This window comes from Hibiscus syriacus, unplaced genomic scaffold (assembly GCF_006381635.1).
Source record: "Hibiscus syriacus cultivar Baekdansim isolate YM2019G1 unplaced genomic scaffold, ASM638163v2 tig00111191_pilon, whole genome shotgun sequence".
NCBI lineage: Eukaryota > Viridiplantae > Streptophyta > Magnoliopsida > Malvales > Malvaceae > Hibiscus > Hibiscus syriacus.
Genome location: NW_024063010.1, coordinates 1,292,094 through 1,300,120, shown reverse-complemented (window position 1 = coordinate 1,300,120; position 8,027 = coordinate 1,292,094). Strand labels below are relative to the sequence as shown.

Here is an 8,027-nt window from a genome sequence, read left to right as displayed (position 1 = left end):
TCCTATTAACTTCAAATTATCCTCCAGTATGAGTCCTAGCAGTGAAGAAGAGAGATGGAGATGTCTCGAGTACCGTATGAATCAGCAGTGGGAAGTTTAATGTTCGCTATGATATGCACAAGACCAGACATTGCACAAGCAGTGGGAGTGGTTAGTCGATACATGGCGAATCCAGGCAAAGAGCATTGGAATACAGTAAAGAGGATCCTGAGATACATCAAAGGGACCTCAAATGTTGCATTATGTTATGGAGGATCAAACTTACTAATCAATGGGTATGTAGATTCTGACTATGCAGGGGATTTGGATAAAAGCAAATCTACTACAGGATATGTCTCCAAAGTTGCTGGTGGAGCTGTAAGCTGGGTTTCAAAATTACAGTCAATTGTGGCTACATCCACAACAGAGACAGAATATGTAGCAGCTACACAAGCCAGTAAAGAAGCAATTTGGTTGAAGATGCTATTGGAGGAGCTTGGGCACAATCAAGAGTATGTCTCTCTATTTTATGACAGTCAAAGCGCCTTGCATCTAGCAAGGAATCCAACATTTCATTCAAGGACAAAACACATACGAGTTCAATACCATTTCATTCGTGAAAAGGTGGAAGAAGGGACAGTAGATATGCAGAAGATCCATACTAAAGACAACATAGCAGATTTCATGACGAAGGCATCAACGCTGATAAATTTACCTGGTGTCGATCCTCCTGTGGCCTGTCAGAAACGTAAGTAACATGAAGGTACAAGGTAGAAAGAATAGTGTGAAGATAAGATTGTTCCAATCGAATCTTCAAGTGGGAGATTGTTGAAAATTGGTGCAACTTGCACCGAAAGTTGGGAGAAAAAATATATAATTCCACCGAATGGTGGAATTGTCAAAAAGGTTGTATTTTTGTTGATTTTTGGTAAAGGGTAAATTACACAATTTAGTCATTGTACTTTAGGGTATTTATAAGATTAGTCCTTAAGCTTCAACTATAAATACCCTAGCTCATTTAGCTTCAAAACCATCCCAAAGCATTCTAGCTTTCTTCCAATACTAGAGAAATTTTCGAGAGTTTCTTGAGAGTTGTTTTCTCCTTTTTATCTAGAGAAAATTATCATTGTTTTCTCCTTGGTAGATCGAGAGAGGTTGTAATTCCTATTTTCTCATAGTGAAATTCTTCTACCGTTGCCCGTGGTTTTTACCCTAAATTTTTAGGGGTTTTCCACGTAAATTTTGTGTCTCTTTTATCTTCATTTTTATTTTCTCAATTTATTAGTTGCGATTTTGCTCTATCCGTTAGCCGTCTTCCGCAACATTTTCAGTTTGCAAGTTTGAATGCAATTTACAGAGAAATTTCCAGATTATTTAGTAGGATCTACATCAAATCGAAATTGGTTCCGCGTATTGGAGATTCAATGAATTGTTGGGATGTACGCTATTTTCAGTTTGCAAGTTTGAATGCAATTACAGAGAAATTTCCAGATTATTTAGTAGGATCTACATCAAATCGAAATTGGTTCCGCGTATTGTTGATTCATATTTGTAACCACGTATGTTTGGAAATTAATATATAGGAGGGTTTCTTGCCCATCCACCTGAAACCAAGCATTCAATTGTTTCTAATTTACTTGGCCCATTAGCATTTGTGTCCCTCTCAGAAAGATATTTACTATAAGTTAGAATAATGGACATTTATTTGAACTTTGGATTCATCAGTTGTTTTTTTTAATGATTGCAAAACATTGGAAAGGTATGTTTAATAAGTTATGATTATTAATTGTTTGCAACCAGTGCACCAATCTATTAAGGCAGACATGTTCATTGGAATTATTGCCCATTGCAACGTTTTTTTTATCGTAAATACTTTGATTATAAATTAGTTTATGATGAAAAGTTTTGTAGAATGAAACGTGTGGTGCCATAGAACAAAGCATTATAATTAATGATATACATTTAATTGTGCTAGGTGTTGTAATTTTGTTTCGGGTTTTAATTTCACTAAATTTATGTTGTTTAACATAAATTATTTAATTGTTGAATTTTAGTTTTTAACTAAAATTAGTTGCGATAAATAAAGTGACGAGTGATTCGTTAGGATATGATTCAATTAATTATCCTTCTTTAGTCAATATTGTAGATGTATGTGAGGTTGAATTTTCTTCCTCGAACGTGTCTTAAATACCAGATCACGCAACGAAAGTGAAAATGTTCCCTAATGATATTATAATAAGTCTAATTTTTCTTAAGATTTTGTATAGGCAAATCATGGTCAACTGATCGAACCATAGTTGGACAAAGGTTCATGTTATTCCCTTAATTCAACAACCCACAAAGTGTCAATTTCATAAAGCCCATACATGTTTTTAAGAGTGATATTTTTCTCGATTCTTATAGATTGTAGGTTCCAACCTTAATTTAGCGGACGATTCTTGTGATAAATGTCTCCATAAACTTCATGATTTTGAAGCTTCGTTATGATCTTGCCATTATGATGTTTGATTTCATCAATGGCATTCTTAAGTGTTCTATCAGAATCTAGAACCATTGAATAAATCGTTTCGCTAATTCAATAAGTGAAAGTCTCCTTAATTTTGAAGATTTTCTACATGTGATCTTTAGGTGATGTTCTCGTATGTAATCCAATAGATCTTTCCTTACCTTGACAAGAAAATGTCTTTCCAATCCTGATAAATTAATATTCTAATGTTTCTAATAATATTCCTCAGTGGAATGTCCTACAAAGGCAAGTGGCCGCGTTAATTCTAAAACAATTGCATTATACCCTAATAAGATTTGTTATTGTGGTAATTCATACGTTGGTTGTTAAGGGACTCCTTAGTCTGAGATTGTGTTAACTCAAACTTTTGAAAGTTCAGATTTGTGAAATTGAATGCTGCAAATTATGCTTCATGGATTTTCCCATTACTCGTTGTATTCATTCAAATTCGACTTTCTTTGATCTTAATGAATTCTTTCTCGTGATTTCTTAAAGGATATTTCTTGATCGATTTTCAATGGAGTTTGATGATCGAGTTAGACCTCAAAGTATGTATCATAAATCTCTAAGAGCCACTGGTATGATAACCCCTGCATACTTTGAAAGATGAATCCTTCGATTCGAACTGATGATAGTTCGGATTCTGAAAACTCATATTTTTGAATTTGAAATTGTACTCGGTTGTTTGTGAATGCCTTAAATGCTTTAAACCCTTCATTGGCTTACTTTTTATTGAGTCTTAGATAATTTGTTATGTATCGATGATTCAGTTAGCTGTAATTTCCAATAATTTGTTATTGGTAAAATTTGTGTCCAGTTCATGCTATGGTTTGTGTACTTCGAGTCTGGTATGACCTTCAATCGTATTGGTGTTGACATTGTTATTAAAACGTCGTTCAATCTATGTTATGACATTCAATTGGCTCATCTTTATTTTCCACTATGGTGTCTTTGCTTGAGCCGAAGTATTTGGAATGTTTTAGAGGAATGTTCATAAACATAAGAATTTTGTTTGTTTTAATTTGATAAATTTCCATCGACATCACTAAATCTCCCATGAATTCTTAACCCCGTTGTAAGAAAGGAAAATCCTCAATTTTTTTATAACTCTGTCATCATATTTCCTTGATGATCTGCTAAGTGTTCAAAAATATTTCGATCAAGCGTACATTCCTAGAAATGTTACTCGTTTTGTTTGAGAATATTGTTACGGATATTAATCAATTGATCATACGTGGGGGAATGGGATTCAAGTGAAAAACTTGCTCGATTATGAATTATAAGATTGTTGTGGCCGAATATCATTTTAACTGTACAAGACGATGCAATCCATAGTAATAGGATTTGAATGCAATGTAATGCACGTAGTAAAGGTCTTTTGAAGGACCCGAGGAGTCGTCAAAGTTGTGTAGCTCGGATGTCTATACTAGAAGTTTCGTTGAAGAAATTTTGAGGATGAAATATTTTGAGATAAAAACAAAAAAAAAAGAGAGGGAAAATACTTTCTACTATATTTGATACTTTAAACCGTACATCTTATAGGAATACTACATCCTAAACAGGGAAAATAACTAATTTCTTACAGTTATTTCCTATTACATTACAAGACTAATTATGCAAGATTTGTACATCTACACAATGATCTATAAAAGGAAAAAACTAATTCTGAAAATCAATTGATTCTTTCCAACACTTGGTTTGAAAATATCTTTCAGAGCCATCTTGCACACTAAACTGTCAAAATGTGAAGACCTTTGGTTAGAATATCCACTGCTTGGTTGTTGGAAGGAATGTACACCATGCAAATATCTCATATGTCAATATTTTCCTTAATGTGGTGCTTGTCTATAGCTGTGTGTTTGGTTTGATCATGAAGGATAAAATTGTGGTGCAATGGCGATTTCAGACTTATTATCACAATACACCTTTATTCATGTTGGACTATGAATTTTATCTCCTCAAGAATTCTTCTAATCCATTGAACTTCACATATCCCATGAGCCACAGACTTGAATTCAATTTCAACACTATTTCTTTCCATGAAACTTTTCTTCTTACTCTTTTGGGTTACTAAATTTCCTCCTAGAAAACTACAGTACCCAAAGGTTAGCCTTCTATTTATAATACTCCCAGCCAATCTGAATCTGTAAATGCTTCTATTTGTAAGTGCTCATTTTTATTGAACAATAGTCCTCTTCCAGGCGTTCCCTTCAGATACCTAAGGATTCAATACACGGCTTCAAAGTTATGCGCATTTGGAGAGTGCATAAAATGACTTACCATACTAACAACAAAAGTTATATCAGGACGAGTGTATAATTAACATCATCTGTTTCATTTGTCACTTGTAACCTTTTTTTTGTTCAATTGGGGTTTCAATTGCTTTGCACCCAAGCATTCCAGTTTCACTGTGCAAGTCGAGTACATACTTCCGTTGATTAATAAAAATCTCCTCCTTTTATCTCACAAATTCAATATCAAAAAAGGTACTTTACAGCCCCCAGATTTTTAATCTTGAATTCTGTGGCCAATTTTCATTTTTATTTCTCAATTTCCTTAGCATCATCTCCTGTAAGAATAATACCATCGACATTGCCAATAAGTATAGCAAGTTTATCGGTCTCTGAATGTTTGTAGAACATAATATGATCAGCTTGACTCTGAATATATCCATATTTTTAATCACCTTTCCAAACCTCTCAAACCATGCGCAAGAAGATTGTTTGAGCCCATACAAAGATTTATTCAATATGCATATCTTGTGTTCTCAAACTTCTTCTCAAATCCTGATGGAAGATCCATGAATACTTCCTCCTCTAGTTCACTATTTAGAAAAATAGTTTTCAATGTAAAGTTGATGTAAAAAACAATTATAATTGTAATACCCTAATTTTACCTGAGTTAACCAAACCATATGTGGTTCCCCTTTGCACCCGTTGCTGCACTCTACCAAGCCATCACCGGCCAGCTCACCACGGCAGCACCAAATACGCGGCAGCAATAGCCTTAGCACGAAATAGAAAAATGACAACTCATTCTCCATATTCAAAAACAGAAGAAAATCATGCAAATTAGAAAAAGAACAAAAATTGTAATTAATGAAAGCTTCCTTTCTCTAGGTTTGTAAAATTGGGTATAAGGAACCCGAAAAACATTTTTTGTAAGCTAATATCTTCTTCCCCTGGAACTGGAACAGAGGCAATACAACTCAAAAATTTTCAAAGGTTAACTTTTTCCATTTCGTTTCTATTTTAATTTTTCGGTGTGCATGTGTAATGTTTCAAAGCAAAAAGGGAGAATGGGAAAGTTTAGTTTACCTTAGTGTTTCTCCATCGCCAGGGTTGTAGTTGTCGGAGTTGAGAAATCGTAAGCCATATTGTAACAGATTTTGTCACATTCAAAAATACAAGCAATATACAAAAGAACATTGTAGAAAAAAAGAACTTTTGGGAAGGTATCAAATTTTTTTGCAGAGCTTTTTCTCTTTTTTTTCGAAACAAAAAATATAGAGAGAAAGAAAGGTATTTTTTTTTACCTTAGTTGCCATTGCTTCTCGGAAGTTCAAGCTCATCGTTGGAGTCAGAAGTCGATCGGTCGGGGAAGAGCTTGCAAAAATAGAGGTTGTTTTAGGTTGTGGTTTCCCTAGTTTTAGATGAGAATAAGGGGTTTGGTCGGTTTAAGGCCGATTTAAGGTTCAATCGGCCAGCACCAAGGGTAGGAGGCTGCTAATCTACAATTGTGTTTGTCCCTCTTTGGTTTCTGTCGACGTGAATAGAGAGTTTAAGGGAGGGAGAGAGTAACCCATTACCTAAGGAGAGCTTTTGTGTGTTTTGGAGTGGGGCTCTCAGTTTAATTTATTTTTTTGTGAGAGTTGAGTTTCGGCTAGTGTTGAGAGTGGAGTCATCAGCCACAGTAGGGCCGCTGCATGTGGTGGTTTGCCCGGGGTTTGGTCCTTTCGGCCGAGAGAGATAGGAAGGAGAGAGAGTGGATGGTTACCTTGGTTTGTGTGACGACTGAAGTAAACGACCATCGGGTTTCGGTGGCCGACGTTGTTCGACAGAGTTTGTGAGATGCGACCTGCCGTTCTTTAGAAACGGGGAAGCTTTACACCGCATGGTGAGAGGGGTTGGGGAAGATGATGTATGGGTAGTTTTAGTTTAGTTTTAGGGTTATATATTAGATGTAGGGTTAATTACCTTATAAGTCCCTCTTATTTAGCCACGAAAGTACATTTGGTCACTGGTTTTGGTTATTTTGAATTTAATTTGAATTTGAAGGGTTTGTTCGTGCTAATTTCCCTTTATTCTTTTGTTAAATAATTGACAGGGTCTTAAACTGGGTAACTCACGTTTTAGTTCCTCTAGTTTAAGCTCATAATTACATGTTAGTCACTAAAGTCACATTTTAATTATCTATTTATTTTGGTTATTTAATTTCGTTTTATTTTATTTAGGTCACTATTTAGTTGTAATTTGCTTGTTGTTCTTTTATTTCATTTTGGACCCTATTTCTTTTTATTGCATTTGAAATTAATCTATAATTCCTGTTTTCTTTTATTTTAGTCAATAATGAAGTTTCTTTTCTTTTGAGTTGGTCTTTAAATTTTATGCATGTTTCATTGTAGTCCCTTTCTGGTTGTTATCTTACTTTTTAGGATTGTTTTAATTTGAGTGCCTTACTTTAATAATTTTCATTTTGGTACTGAATGATTAAAGTTGATTTATTTACGATTGCAGTGCTTAGATTGTGAAATATTTGTAATGGTTGCCTTAATTTCTTGTTGGTTGTATAGTTTAATCCCTAAAATCATTGTCTTTATTATTTTGACTAATCATTTACATATCTGTTAATTTTTGCTAGTTGTAATATTTTCAAATATTATTTTACTCAAGGAATTTATAGAAGCACGCCTTAACAGATATGGAGTGTGTTTCCAAGAATTGTTCGAATAAAATAATATATTTTATATTCGAATAATATTTTGTTTTAAAATATTTAATATATGTATTTTATCTAAAAACTTTGACGTTATTATTTTGTATGGGAAATTCATGGAAATTCCCCTTAACTGACATGGAATTATCTTCGAGAATTGTTTGTGCAAAATAATACCCTGATATTTTTCTAAAAAATGATCATAATTTATATGTTTATTAGAATTTGCCAATTTCAATATTTAAATGATGTCTAATCTTTTAGGTTTCGATTTTGGGTGTTGAGGGAGTGTTAATCCTTCCCTACACATAATCGACTCCCGAACCCTTTTTCAAAATAAATCTCTGGTTAAACGTAGATCATTTTTTATCTTTTAAAATTATTTTCCTTAAAATTATTTAAAAGGTATTTGTAGGTATTCGACTTACCTAACCCAAAGGTCGATGGCGACTCCGAAAATATTTATTTGTTTTATTTTGAAACCCAACTTTTTCCCAAGATTAATTTAGATCACTCCCCGCCATTGTCCTAAAAAGTTTAAGGACCGTTCTGACAGCTTGGTGACTCCGCTGAGGACATTAGAGAGTTAGGCCGTAATCGATTATAC

The 8,027-nt window shown here is 33.9% G+C and overlaps 1 long non-coding RNA gene across 1 annotated transcript; it reads right to left on the bottom strand.

Moving 5' to 3' along the window:
- Positions 1 to 4,261: 4,261 nt before the first annotated feature.
- Positions 4,262 to 6,609, bottom strand: LOC120155444. Its single transcript, XR_005518966.1, has 3 exons — positions 5,803 to 6,609; positions 5,382 to 5,490; positions 4,262 to 5,309 (listed from the first exon to the last, which is right to left on the bottom strand). It is a non-coding gene; the product is annotated as an uncharacterized LOC120155444 (long non-coding RNA).
- Positions 6,610 to 8,027: the final 1,418 nt, after the last annotated feature.